This window comes from Leptopilina boulardi, unplaced genomic scaffold (assembly GCF_019393585.1).
Source record: "Leptopilina boulardi isolate dan_hultmark-lab unplaced genomic scaffold, ZJU_Lbou_2.1 LbouV2_70, whole genome shotgun sequence".
Classification (NCBI taxonomy): domain Eukaryota; kingdom Metazoa; phylum Arthropoda; class Insecta; order Hymenoptera; family Figitidae; genus Leptopilina; species Leptopilina boulardi.
In genome coordinates, this window is record NW_026138017.1 from 869,392 (window position 1) to 885,421 (window position 16,030).

General features: G+C 24.4%; 1 protein-coding gene across 3 annotated transcripts in view; it reads left to right on the forward strand.

The window, feature by feature from the left end:
- The window catches only part of LOC127290569 (IQ motif and SEC7 domain-containing protein 1), a 71,512-nt gene that overhangs the window by 9,060 nt on the left and 46,422 nt on the right, over positions 1-16,030 (forward strand). The window contains exon 1 of one of the 3 annotated variants that reach the window (XM_051319257.1): positions 3,523-3,594. The exons of the other annotated variants lie outside the window; for them this stretch is intronic. The gene's annotated coding sequence lies outside the window, so the exon portion shown is untranslated. Of the gene's footprint in view, positions 1-3,522; positions 3,595-16,030 lie in introns of those variants that run through there. 3 annotated transcript variants of the gene reach the window in all.

A 16,030-nucleotide genomic window follows, 5' to 3' on the forward strand; every position in this document is an offset into this window, starting at 1 on the left:
AGGCGGCCGAGGTTTAGTTCGCTGAACTAATAAGAAAAAAAAAAGAAAAAAAAAAGATTCCACTCTAACACCCACTATATATTTTTAGTGAATGCATTTATAAAATTTTATTATTTTAATCTACTTTTAATTAATTGATATTTAAAAATATTTGAGAAATAATTATTCGAAATTAATAGTTATAAATTTATTATTAATTAATAATTATAAATTTATTATTAATAATAATTATAAATTAATAATAAATTAAAGTAATTGTTAATTTTAATATTTTTTTAAATAAAGGTGTAAATATTTTTCAGTTTTTTTTTTTTTTTTGTTAAAATAAAGAAAAATAAGGAGCCTTGACTTTTTATTAACACGACATTTTTTCGTATATATATCGTGTGGAAAAAATAATAATACAGAAACCTTTTCCAAGGTTGAAAGAATAGTTTTTTTCTTTTTTTTTATACATAAATATACATTTATTTTCTCTAACCACAAGAATTTGCGTAGGTTCGGTTTGTTAATCACAATTTATGTTTTTTTATAGATATACAGTGTGACAAATAACCGTTACGAAAATTAAATTCTATAATCATTTGAAATTTGATTTTAATCAAAAAACGAGAGAGAAAAGATCATTTTATTATACATTTCACACTAAATAATCCCCCCTTGAAACATTTTTATTCTTTCTTCGAAAGGCCACAAAATTCTTATCTACTATAATATGGATGTCATATAATAATTGGAATTTACTTTTTTTTTGTATTAACAAAATTTTGACTGAGATTCTTTTTTCTTCTTTTAAAAAAACAATAACAATTATTATTTATAATTTTTTAAATTATTATTTTTAACAATTATTATTAATAATAATTACTGGTAACAATTAGTATCAGCAATAATTACTCTTAGCAATAATTACTCTTAGTAATAATTAATATTAGTAATAATTAATATTAGTTATAATTAATATTAATAATAATTAGTGTTAGTATTAATTAGTATTAGTAAAAATTAATATTAGTTATAATTAATATTAATAATAATTAGTATTAGTAATAATTATTACTAATATTAATTATTACTAATATTAATTATTAGGTACTACTACTAATTATTATTAATACTAATTATTACTAATGCTAATTATTACTAATATTAATTATCACTAATACTAATTATTACTTATATTAATTGTTACTAATATTAATTATTACTAATATTAATTATTAGGTACTACTACTAATTATTTCTAATACTAATTATTACTAATGCTAATTATTACTAATATTAATTATCACTAATACTAATTATTACTAATATTAATTATTACTAATATTAATTATTAGGTACTACTACTAATTATTATTAATACTAATTATTACTAATGCTGATTATTACTAATATTAATTATCACTAATACTAATTATTACTTATATTAATTGTTACTAATATTAATTATTACTAATATTAATTATTAGGTACTACTACTAATTATTATTAATACTAATTATTACTAATGCTAATTATTACTAATATTAGTTATCACTAATACTAATTATTACTTATATTAATTGTTACTAATATTAATTATTACTAATATTAATTATTAGGTACTACTACTAATTATTTTTAATACTAATTATTACTAATGCTAATTATTACTAATATTAATTATCACTAATACTAATTATTACTTATATTAATTGTTACTAATATGAATTATTACTAATACTAATTATTACTAATGCTAATTATTACTAATATTAATTATTACTAATGCTAATTATTACTAATACTAATTATTACTAATTTTTACCAATAATTATTAATAATAATAATAATTACTAAAAATAGTAATTTGAAAAATTATTTCCCCATTGAGAAAAAATTGTCCCTTGAAAAATTTCTCTTTGCACATTTTCCTGGACATTAAATTTTAGCTGGTATATTGTAGACTATTTTCCACAATGGTAAAAATGAAAGAGATAAGTAAAAAAGCAATGCAATGAGAATTTTGGTATAATATAAGAATATATATGTGTGTGTGCGAGGTTGTATCATTGACTTGGAAATTTTTGTGAGCTTCGACAAACGGGAAAACCGAGTTTATTTCTCTCTCTTTTTCTCTCTCTCTCTTTCTGGATACAAAGGGATGGTTTTCGTCGGGACGCCAAGGGCGGGCGTCCCGACGGCGCAGAACCAACGCGATTCCGATGGAGGAGTGGAGCAGTGCCTCTCCTCGTTGACGCACACACAGTGTACCCCTTAACGATTCCGTAGTGTGCTTCTCCATCTCATTCACTAAGTTCTCATCGTGAAAAAGCTGTGCTGCTACTGCTGCGCCTTCTATACATTTTGTGTAATATATATACACACACATATATATACATACATACGAATTCTATTTTCTCATATATATATATATATATATATATATATATATCCCTCTGCTCTCTTTTGCATCAGCACACATTTATGCACATGCACCACCACTCAACTATACTTCAGTAAAAAAAAGAGAGAAAGAAATAATAATAATAGACTTTAATATATATATCTTCTTCTCAATTTTTCTCCTCGTTGAAAAATTAATTTTTAATAGAGATTTTTTTTTTCAAACATTATATTTATAAATAGAGATATTAAAAAATATTTTGGCAAAAATAAATTTTAGGATGTAAAGTGTTTTGTGTTAAATTTATTGTAGAGTATAGTAAATTTAAATAATTACATTATTTTCTTTTTTATATAATCTTTTTTGTTTTTTTTTTCCTATAAAGGTCATTCTACAGATTTTTTTTTTCGTTAAAAAATTTTTTATATTGTTTCTATTGGTGTGAATAATTTTTTTGTTCTGTTTTCTTCGTTTTTTTTCCTTTTATTCAATTTACCTAAATTCCTTTTTTTTTCTTTAAATTTTGAATTTTTTTTTAAATTCCCTAAATTCTTTTTTTATCTTTTATTTTTTTATTTTAATTTTGTATTTTAATTTTGTATTTTAATTTTCTATTTTATTTTTATATTATTTATTTATAATACACATTAAATGTAGTGAATTTTTTTTTTTTGTTTTCATTCTTTAATTCTTCCTTTTTTGTCAATTTATATAAATTTTTGTTTTTCTTCTCGTTTTTTTAGTTTCTTCTTTTTTCTCTCTGCCTCTCATTCTATCGTTTCTTTTTTTTTTTTCTTTGAATCTCTCTCTTTTTCTCTGGAGACGTGAAAATGGCCGCTTTAGCTCGGCATGTAATTTTGTGACCGTGATAGTATGTGTGTTTCTATTTCATCTCCTCGAAAAAGCCATGACATTGCGAGAGGCGGCTCGTGACAAAAATGGAGCATCGTCGCGAGAGCGAAAATTCACCGGCGAATCTCGCGTCGACGCGATGCTTTGTTCATACATGATATATGTGTATATATATATATATATTTTTTTTTTTGTATGTATATATACATATATGTACACTTGGTGACCGTTTGTAAACGTATATATATATATATATATATATACCAGTTTGATTTAGTTTAGTTCAATGAAGTCTCAGGGATTGTGCGCATTAAGAGGATGAGAGAGGAGCTCCTTGACAAGATTGTTTAACGGTGAGTTGTTTGAAAAGAATATAGGAAAAAAAATGCTTTCTTCCGGTATAACATGTGCGGTGTAATTAACAGTATGACAAAGCGGCTTTATTCTCTACCCGCAAAAAAAAACAAAAACAAAATTAAACACATTTTACTCTATTATTTGTTGATTTTTTTCCCCCAAAGGAGGAAAAAAATAATATTTTAATAATTAAATTTTAATATTTTCTCGCGAAAATTTCACATTTTTTATTAATCCACTGTATTTTCATTTTATTTCCTACCTTTTTTTTTTGTTTCATTTTTCTGCTCCTATATGTGAATAATAATAATAATAATAATTAATTAAAGAATTAAGAGCTCTCTTGTTATAATTCAATTTCTAATTGTACAGTTGAAAAGTTACAATGTTGAGTGAGAAATAAGAGTAATGAGATTATTAACATGTAAGTACACTCGGGATTTAAGTGACATTTTGAGTGTATATATACTTGTTTGCTCACTCTTGTTTCAAGTACATTAATTATTGCATTAATTTTCATTGTATTCTTTTTTCTGACAGAAAAAATGATAATTATTTTAATACAATATTTCGTTTATAAGACACATTTGTTTAAATGTAATTTATGTTAAAATTTTTAATTAAAAATCAACTAACGTTAATAAGCTATTTGTTATTAAATTTTCCGTTCAATATAGTTCTACTTGATTTCACACTAATTTAAATGTATCAAATTGATACCAAAAATATCAAATTGATACGAATTTTTATATTAATTTGATATTTTTGGTATCAATTTGATACTTTTAAATTAGTGTGATTGGAAAATGTAATCTCATTAATTAATTCTGTTTTTGAATTCTATTGCTATATTGTATTAAATAAGAATTAATTATTATAATTTTATTGAATTCATTGTCAGTAACGAAGGTAATTTTCAAAAAATAAAAAAAACAATATAATCAAAGCGATATACAAAAAGAAAAGACTTTACGTGGATAAACAAAATATATCTTATCTCTAAAACTTCGTTTCTTTAAAAATTTTTTTCATTTTTAATTTAATTTTAATTAGTTCAATAATGAAAAAAGTGGATTAGTGTTTTTTCCCCTAATTTATGAATGGAAATTAATTTTAAATTAAAATTTAAAAATGTTTTTTTTTTTTTTAAAAGTCCTTGGTATAAAGTAACTTGTCAATTGGAACGCAAAGTAGAATATTATTGAAGTAGAAGGCTAAATACCTAGAATTATTGCTACATGGTATATATGCACATAATAATCATATATATGTGTCCAGACCTGCTTTTGTCGCCTATAAATTGATATGAGAAGTCTTCGGGTTCAAGAAAATCATGTGGGTTGAACCTAACTTTATAATTAGTGTAATTGTATTAAACCCATTTTAATAATCTTATTTTTATGCTGACAAGGACCATAAAAAGGCGTATATTTAATTTTAATTTGATTAATTCAAAACAATGACTTTCAATTTTTTAAATATATTTAAATCGATAAAAAAAATTATTTAAAATAAATTTTTGTTTTTAAAAATTAAATAATTTAAAAATTAATAATTTTAATTACAATTATATATGATGATTATAATTAAATATTATTGAATCAAAAAATTTTAATTTAAAAAATTGAAAAATGTTTTTAAAAAATTTATTTAAGTCAAAATTGAGATTGGAAAAACAATGCAATTTCATTTCATCCCTGGTATACTAATATTGAGCTTTCTATAAAATTTGAAGCGCTATTCTTTGGTCAATATTTATGTCAATTCTTTTGATTCTTTTGTCTTTTCTTTTATTATTTTTCATTACTTTCGTTAACTTTTCCAATGAAACTCCTTATATATATATAAGAAAAGTAATACTATTTTTCTTTTACGATTTTTTTATTCTCAAGACTATAAACAATATTGTCGTTAAAAGTTTTAAGACGAAATTTTATCAGTTTTACGAAAAAAAACTTTATCTTTTTTAATGACAATCATTATTCCTTAAAAATTCCCATATTTACGATTATTCTTGTAGATAAAAATAAATTTTACTCTACATATATATATATATATAAATTAACTGCGTTCGATTTGGCTTAATTGAATTGTAAATTTATTTCACGTCTCAAAAAAAAAAAAAAAAATTCCACTCTTCGGTTTCATGTTTTATTTCCGGAAAAATTGAAGAAAAATTCAAAAAAAAAAAAAATTTGCTTTAAATAAACTAGTGAATAAAAAAAATTTATATTCTTCTATATATAAGAAAAATCGTAGAAAATTCTTCTGAATATTCATTTCTCGTATAAAAATTTTTTTTCTTTTATGACCTTCAATATTATATAATTTGTTACCATTTATGCAAAATTTAAATTCACAATTAGCTTGAAAATAATTTTTTGCATATTTGTAAATTAATGTTTTCAAAATATAATAATAGTAAAAATAAGGTCAAGTTATTTTTGTACGAAAAAATAATGTTTTTCCATTTTTATTTAACATCTATTTTAAAATTATAAAATATACAATATTCTAACGCTAATGAAATTTTATTTCATGCATTTAATTTTCTCCCCCCCCCTCTACTTTTGTTTCCGCTAAAAAGTTCTTTTGATTATAAAAGAAGTATATAATGAGAAACTTAAAATCTCTCGCTTTATTGTAAACAAGTTTTTTTTTAAAAAAAATTATTTGTTAATTTAAATTTTTTTCTCAAAACATTTGTTATAATCTGCAATTATACGCGTATGTGACGACTATTGATTAAACTCAGCTTCCTAGAGAAGGGATGAAATGAAAGGGGGGGGGGAAGGGATATAAAATGTAGCCATGTTCTATTAAAATACATCTCTCAGTTATTTTTTCTCTAAAGTTTTTGTTTTATTAAATTGGTAATTATTTATTGGAGGATTTTTTCCATAGTTTACAGTTTTACAATAGGTATTTTTCGTTGATTAATTAATTTTTTTTTTTTACTTTTTTATTTATTCTCATTCTTTTATTTATTTTTCATGTTATTTTTTTATTTAATTTTTTTTTTAATTTATCTTTTATTTAGATATTGGTTTTTTTTAAAAAAAGGGAATAATTTTATTAGAATAGTAAAAATATTTTGTATATATAAATAAATAAATAAATATTAATAAATAAATAAATATAAATAAATAAATAAATTAGGTATACATAAAGCAAGTAATGTAAATTCTGTTTTACGTTTGCGATTAAATAATATAATATAATATAATCTCTCCACAATTGTGGATTAATAATTATGATTCTCCTCGACGCCTGAATGGTATGCAATTTGTCAATAACGAACAATCTCCTCGCCGGATAGTCACAATCCCTGTCAACTTCCGATAAGGGGCAAATCCCTGTGTTGAGACTTGAAATTCAACCCAAGCCCAGAATTCCAAATCCCGAAATATATATATAGGATATATTATCTCACTATTATATATAATCGAGTAATTTCTGATAATATGGAAAAGGGCCAAATTGACAATGATTCTGGTGCCCTCGATTATAATATTAAAAATAACACAAAAAAAAATAGAATCAATTTTCTGACTATAAAAAAAAAAATAAATTTTTATCGGGAAAAGTGGATTATATAAAAATAGATTTTATCGAATAACATATTATTCAAATGATTATGGGACAATTTGAGAAAATTGTATAATACCTCCCTCCTTTTATTATTGAATTACATATTCTTTTTTCGTACAAATAACATTTGTAAAAGAAAACAAAATGTTAAATTATTAAAAAAATAATGAATTCAATGAAATTATATTATTATTATTATTATTATTATTTTTATAGGAGGATCAAAAATAAGAAATTAGGGATTAAAAAAATTATCTTTGAATTAACTTTATTATTTTTTATGTATTTTTTTTTTTTTTTGAAAATTAAATATCGCATAATAGTGTAACTTTCTACTTCTCTCACCATCCTGCAAATATGCAACCGAACATACAAGAGCGCATGGTACATTGTATCTCATTAGGAATATAATTCTCCAAATGGATTTTATTTATTTATTTATTCAATTTTACAGGCAAAGTAATATTTTTGAAAATTTTCCAAAATAGTAATGCTACAGTGGAACTGTATTATTTCTATTATTTAATAATAATAATAATTATTATTATATGAGTAATGTGTTTCAAATATATTTTTTTAATTGAATAATAATAATAGGTTTATTTTTTTGACGTTATAGAAAAAAAAGGCAAAGAGGGTATAATTTATTTTTAACTTGGAATTATATTTGTATATAAAGCGTATTATAACAATAGAGTAAAAAAAAGTGACAAAGATTTCGGGCGTGTCCGTGACTTGAACACAAGTTGAACGTCTTAAACACTCCCTTTATATATATATATATAGTATTTGAAGGGACAAATATCACGTGCACTTTCATTTTCGGGGGTGTATCACGTGCAGGGGCAGCAGCCATTGACTGGTGGAAGTTGAACCCCATGGGTGTTATATTGATCGAGGCAGGTTTTGTGGTGTAAACGCACCCTCACACCGGCCCAACTTTGTTGTAATATCTCCCGCGCTATATAACTTGCCTCTATCGATTCTTTTCAACCCTCTTCTCTTGCACTCCACATTCCATCTGTGTGCTGATTGCAGTTACTTGAGATTTTTTTTTCTTTTTTCTCTTTTTATAATACCCAATTTCATCTCTCTCTCTCTTTTTTTTCATATTTATCGATTTTTATTTAGAAAGCATGATTTATTTAGAGAGATATTTCGTTTTTTTTTCAGTGCTGGAAAAAAAAATTTTTTATCGTATACCAATATAGTTGAATTGATTGAATAAAATATTTTGGTGTGATAAAATTATAGTTGAAAAATATACGAGTTTTCAAATTTTCTGATTATACTCTCTAAATCGGAATTAATAATTTTTTTTTTTTGGTACAAGATTGAATTTTTCTTTTGGTAAAAAAGGTACTAATTATTAGTAAAAAAAAAAAGATATAATTTTTAGAGGAAAAATAACAGAAAGTAGTTTTATCTAATTTAGTTACAAGAAATTTTAATTATTTTGACATAACCTCAAAGGGAATTTTAACTAAGGGGCCGTCCATAAACTACGTTACCAATTTTTCATTGTTTTTAATCCCCCTCCCCCCCCCCTAAAATAAGTAACGTAGTTTATGGACGGCCCCTAATAAATTGGGTTTAACTAATAATTAGTTTAAACTGAAAGATTAGTTACTATTTGAATCAAATTTGAATTTACTTTTTATTTTACTATTTATTTTACTAATTTTAATATTTAGTTTACTATTTTGTTATTTACTATATTTATTTGAAGTTACTGACTTCTTTTTATCAAATTAGTTATATTTAACTAAGAGATTAGTAGAAATTTGATTAAACTAATCAGTTACTAGATTATTATCAAATCTCTAAATCTGAATTAGTAAAAATGTTTACTAATTTCAATTAGTGATTAACTTTTTGCTTTAGAATTAGTTAAATTTTACTAATTGTTTTAGTAAAAGTTATTAATAATTAGCAAAATTTTACTAATTGAGAAGCAAGAATTGAGTCACGAATTCAAATTAGTAAATTTTTTTTACTAATTCAGATTTAGAGAGAAATAAATATTTACTTGAAGCAAAATAATTTTTATTTGAATTAAATAAATTGTATTTCTGTATTTAAAATAAATACCATTTAATTGACTCAATTAATAATTATTTACAATACAAATAAATATTTATTATTACTTCTAAATCTAAATTAGCAAAAATTTTAACTAATTTGTATTAGTGACTCACTTTTTGCTTTTTGAGTTAGTAAAATTTAACTAATTATTAGTAAACAAATTTTTTACTATCGAATTAGTAAAATTTAACTAATTATTATTAGTCGAAAAAAAATTGTTTACTATTAAATTAGTATTTAAATAATTATTAGTAAAAATTGAGTCACTAATTCAAATTAGTTAAAATTTTTACTAATTCTTGAGTGAATGAAATAAATTTTTTTTCACTATGGTAACATAAAATATGTTAGTATTCCGAATAATAATACAATTTTTAATAATGGTACTTTAATTTACTGTTAAATTAACAACAGTGTCTCAAAACGATTGCTTTTTGAGACTATATATATATATATATATACACGGTTTCCTCTCTCGCTCTCTTTGATTTCAATATTTGTTTGATATAGCAGAAAGGAAAACTTAATTAGAAGTGTCGGAGAATGGGAATTTCTCGAGTGTCAAAGGTGGTACTCATGTATATTACAGGGCTGTTGAATGAGAAAAGATTTCAATGTATATGTTCTCGATTTGAAATCTCCATGTTTGCTTGTATTTCGTTTGGTTATACATATAGTATATATATATATAACATAGCATTGTCTCCCTTTCTATGATGTCAGAGTTTAGGTGCCTCGTTAAGTCATGTATGACTAATATGGGAACCATCTATTATAAACAATGTTCGTGTGATCGCTTTTCAGTTTAGGACTCATATAAATTTATTGAAACGTTTTCAAATACCGTTATTTTGCATTTGCACGAGATAGCAATTTCACATTTGAATGAAATTTTAATAATTATATATAATATTGCGTCATCCTTTGTTTTTTAAAAAAAAGAGATTTTCAAATTTGTTTTTTTCTTGAATTCCAATGAAATTTGTTGAAACGTGAATTATTTTTCTTTTTTCCAATAGAAAGTGGGAGTTTTTTTTTTTTTTTTCAAGGGGGCGTTTATTACCAACCAGTGTCACTGCGATTCAATATTATAATCGTGATTCACGAAGAAAATGAATATTTAATGCGATAGGAATTAATTTTAAATGCAATCGCTTTCTTTTTTTCATTCATTTTTCCACTTAAATTTCCTTCGGACAATTATAATAGTTATTTCCTCAATTGGATTTTATTTTTTTGAATTAAAAAAAGAATATTTTCTAATTTCGTAAATTATTATCATTATGATTTATTTGCTTTGGTATATATATATATAGAAAATTAATAGTTTATGATTATATATATCTATAATAACAATTCTATCTCTCTATAATCGTTATATCAATTTCTTACAGTTATAAAGTTCTTTGGTGTGATATATTCTTTCTTTGAGAAAATAGAAATTTTTTTTTCATATAATTAATAACTTTCTCTGTTTAATTAAAGATTTGCGATTATCGATGTATTTTATATATATATATATATTGAGTTATCAATATAGCGGAAGTAAAACCGGTGTATTTTTTTTTTTTACTAATGTTTCAATCAACCACTAAAAATTATAAATTTATCTCACGTAAATTTTTAATTGAAACTAATTTATTTGAATTAAATTAAAATCACAATATATTGTTTCAAATACAAATTTTCTATAAATATATTTCGGGCAAATAAAATTATTACGAATTGAAGTAAATAAAATTTATTAAAAAAATTTATTTAAAAAATTTAGATTTAAATAAAATCTAAATAAAATTTATTTAATAAAAATTTATCTGAAACAAATAAATTTATTTTTTCTCTAGGTATATTATACCTCTGTGTTAATTCAGTTATTTGAAAGTAAAAAATTTTTTTTTTCAATTTACATATATCTGGGAAAATAACTATTAACTTTGTTAACGTGACTAAAGATGGCAGCAAGCTTATGATTTTTTACCTAATGTAAAAATAAGATAGAAAGGTTTCACATATATACGGATTTTTCACACTTGTATTTGTACAATAGAGCTCGTATCTATTTTCAAATTTTTAATTTTCTTCGTGACGCTTTTGATAGTTATAGATATTTTTTTGAGTGAAAATAATATTTCTTTTATGTCGTTAAAATTTATTTTCTTTTTTTTTTTATCATTAAGGAAAATTAAGGAAATTTCTTACACATATAATAAGTAAACAAACAACGAATACGTTTTTTTCTTTTTTGGTGTATATGTGTAAAATCTGCATTATATTAATGTCATCAGAGACACGCACTTATCTTTCGATTCTGTTAGCGATAAGATAAGTAGCATTTGTATATCGCGTGTGTATGTGTGTTGTGCTATTAGTGAATTTTGAGATCAGTTCTGGTATATTGTGTTTGATAAACGGTATGACGTTAATAATTTTTAATTAAGAGAATCGAAAAAACGAGTTTTCTACTCGCGGACTCAAAAAATTGACGCACATAAATGTGTTCCTGTGTTATTTCTCTTCAGAAATGTTTTCAAATTTTAAACATATGTTTCATAGATATCCTAAGACGAATAATTCAAAGGTAAACATTTACCATTTTATTATGTATAGAAGACGTTTTTTATTAATTGCAATTTTCATAAAAAATTTTGTGATTTTAATTTCTAAAATTAATCTTAAAGATTAGTATATACACAATTTTCTAATATATACTAATAAATTTTCTAATATAATATTTGATTTAGTAGTTCTATTTTTTTGTTACTAGATATATTATATTTAGTTAGGTGTAGATTAATGTGAGATTTTTTTTTCTTGAGGCTGAACTTGTTTCTTTACCACATGATCCTGGACCAGAAACAACTTTTTTCCTTTCGTCCAGAGAACCTATTACATATATATATACTATTCTCGGTGGCCGGCTTCCGCGAAACGTGGTTTTCTATATAAAACATATACTCCTGTAAAACGAGATGCTGCACATTGCAGCCACACGCTAATATTTTTTAGCCGCACCCACATATATATATACATGAGACACTTTAAAATTGTCAAAAGGCATTCTATATAACATTTTCTTTATAATATATGATACATCATATATATAATTATATGCAAATCTGGAAAATTTCAAGTCTGAGATAATCTAGAGAGAGAAGAGATAAAAATCTTAAACGTATAATTCTTTAATGCTAATCCATTTTCTCTAAAATAGAATAATTTTATATAAAAATAATTTTATTATATACTTGTATAATAACCTTGTACGATATCATTCACTATCTTGTCCGTTCACCTGTTTTTTGACGATTGCTTGTTTCCTTATACCTTGTTATTATTATTATTATTGTTACCATGGAGCTTTAATAATGACTATCTATTATTGATTAATATTCGTTATTAATTATAAAAGTATTGCAACTACTTTAATTGAAAAAAATTTTTTTATTCCAAAAAAAAATATAATAAGAATAGAAAACTTTATCAAAAAAATAAAACTGATAAATCTCTACAAACTATAATACACAGATGAAGGAAAAATTATCAATATTTTATCACCATCAAGCGTGAAATGTGAAACTTGCTGGTGATTTCTGATATAATATGCAAAAAACAAAGAACAAAGAATGCTCTCTTTACAAAATTATGTATACACAATAATTACATTTGATACAAATCGTTAATTTGTTTTTATCTTCCTATATGATTCTCTATAAATTTTCAATCTTTTTCTCATAATTCACAAATAAATTTAAAAAAAAATTAATTAATTGGAAAATTTTCGAAAAAATATATTTACATATTACAATAATATAATACAATATAATAATAATTTATTTTTGCAAATTTTTTTTTTTTTTGGTGTATAACATTTAAAAATAAATATATAGTTATAACAAAAATTATCGGTTTCGAAGAAAATGTGAGTCATCTACTTAAAATACAGTCATTTATTTTGCATCAACTGCGAATATTCCTTAAAATAGTTATATTTTAAAAACGTTTTCTGAATTTTAAAATCATTCTTAAGGGAAAAATATTTATTTTCTTTTTAAAAGAATTTTAAAATAATTATAAATTTTATTATAATGATTATTTAAATATTGTTAAAAAAAAATTGGTTTATTTAAACATTTTTCTTTGTAATATAAATTTACTCATCGGAAATGTCTTTTACCTTAACAGACATTTACGATTTAAGGCTTGGTATTGTTGTGAATGTAGAAACATGGTGATTATAACATAATTATTCACTCTTTGAAATATACATTACGTACAGGATAATTTCTGTGGGAAAGATGAAATTAGCGAGAGGGAGAGAAAGAAAGTTAGAAAGAGAGATAGAAGAAAATTTTGTTAAAAAAATTTGCGTTGAATTAAATCTATTTAAAAAATAAAGAGAAAATTATTATTCCCTTTTTTGCCGTGTGGAAAATTTTTTTTTACATCCTTCAAAAAATTAATAATTTATTGAACTTTTTATCATAAAATTTATGTACGGCATGAATTTTTTAAACTTTTATAAAATAATTATATAAGTGATGAAGTAAATTGACAGTTAAAAAAAATTGCATTTGGGATAAAATCGTTTCAATAAAGTTTTTAAGTCTCTCTTTCTATATTTATAAGAAAGTTATGAAATCGCGAGAGTTTATAAAATCTCCATAAATGGATTGTCAGAGTTAAAAGTACTTTGTCTTTTGCGTGTAATTGACGGATAATAACCGACAATTACATTCTAACGTGATTAGAGAAGTAATTCAGTGGAATATTTTCATTCCTTGGCTTTTTGCAACACAGAGAGAAAGAGATAGAGGCAATATTGTCTCTTTAAGTGCTTTAAAATGTTGTCGGTAAATAGTTCGAGATTGGTGTATAGTCAGAAACTGTAAATAATCTGCTCCTTCATCCGCCCACGTTGATTACATGTGTGTGTGTGTTCATTAATAGGGTTGAAATTGACATTTACAGACACGAAATCCGTTATATTGGCTACAAGGATTTTGTTTATTGCCTTATTTGGAAATTGAGAAAGAAGAAAAAAAAAACGATTTGCGATTTTCAATTTGATTTTATGTAATGTACACAGAAACATGAGAAAGATGCTGTGTGTGCATCATCTCTCGCTTCTGGGAAAGTCTTCACCTAGTGAAGGAAAATACACATTGAACCCTGAGGTCAAGTGAATCACATTCACTCTCTTCTGCTAAATATGGTGTTCCGTCCATTTTTTTATGTTACGAAAGCTTTTAGGGAAATTTGAGATTTCTAGTGTTTCTTAAATGTTTCGGAGGAAGGTTTGTGGAAATTTAGTTTTTTTTTTAGGGTTGAAAGGGAGAATTTAAAGGATCTTTAAGAAATGAAAGTATACAGTAGATTGTTTCGGATTGGTTTAAAATGAAATTCTGGTTTTATGGCAGGAAAGAATTCTCCGAAACAGTACAGTTGGTTTTGTATCGGATTGACTCAAAACGAAATTAAAATGGTTCTGGTTTTGTTTGCAACTGGAAACAATTTGATTTTGGATCTCTCCAAAACGGTACAGATTAGCTTTAAAAGATTTTGGTTTCGTGTGCAACTGGAAACAATTTAATTTCGGATCTCTTCGAATCGGCACCGTTCATTTATTTTCGGATTAGCCCAAAACGAAATTAAAATGGTTTTGGTTTTGTTTGCAACTGGAAACAATTTGATTTTGGATCTCTCCAAAACGGTACAGATTAGCCCTAAAAGATTTTGGTTTCGTCTGCAACTGGAAACAATTTAATTTCGGATCTCTTCGAATCGGTACTGTTAATTTATTTTCGGACTAGATCAAAACGAAATTAAGATGATTCTGGTTTGTGTCAACTAGAAACAATTCGATTTTGGATCTCTCCGAAACGGTTCAGTTGATTTATTATCGAATTAGCCCAAAATGAAATTCTGATTTCGTGTCAGTTAGAAACAATTCGAGCATAATTTAGTTTTCTGCTGTTAGATTTCTTGTGTTCTTGTTTCTGTAAAATCTTCTTTTGTCATTTTATTTTACCAAATATGATACTGTTGTCAAAAGTGACCGCACTTTCTGGGGAATCAGAGCCAAAGTACTTTATCCACATATCTAATGGTTCACAGTGCGATAAATTTGATTACAATGGGTTTCAAAAGAAGTTAGCCACAAAGAGTGTCAGTCGAGAGAGAAGTGGTTGATGGTTTCAAAAATTTTATAGTTTTTTTCTTTCTTTTGTCCGCTGTACTTATAGGTATATAGCTTCTCTTCTCTCTTTGCGGTCAGATGATCATTATCCTCTCTCGTGTGTGCGGCAAAGCCGTTGTGGGAAGCACCTCAACTATTTGAATGTGTGATTTTTGTTATAAATACTATATATGACATGACGTCAGTTTGTATGCAATTCTGAAAAAGGCAATCGCCCTGTATTACTCCAGATAAAGTTGATCGCGGTGAATGGTACATAGAGTGGGTCAGTCAGTATAGATATTGCACTACTGCACGCAAGGTCGTTCGCCCAGTTCGAACTGGCACGTCAATATACATAAAATTCATATGTATATATACTAACCAACTAGACTTTAGGCGCCTCGGCTTGTTTGTACTTTCGAAAATTTTGTTGTATAACTACGCGAAAACTTTGACTTAGTGTGGGTACAGACTCTACTAAAAATAAAGACCCCCAGACAGTCCAAAAAAAAAAATCCTACCATAGACTTGTATGTTTTAAATATAACTTATAAAAGTTCCTAAAATTATTTAATAAT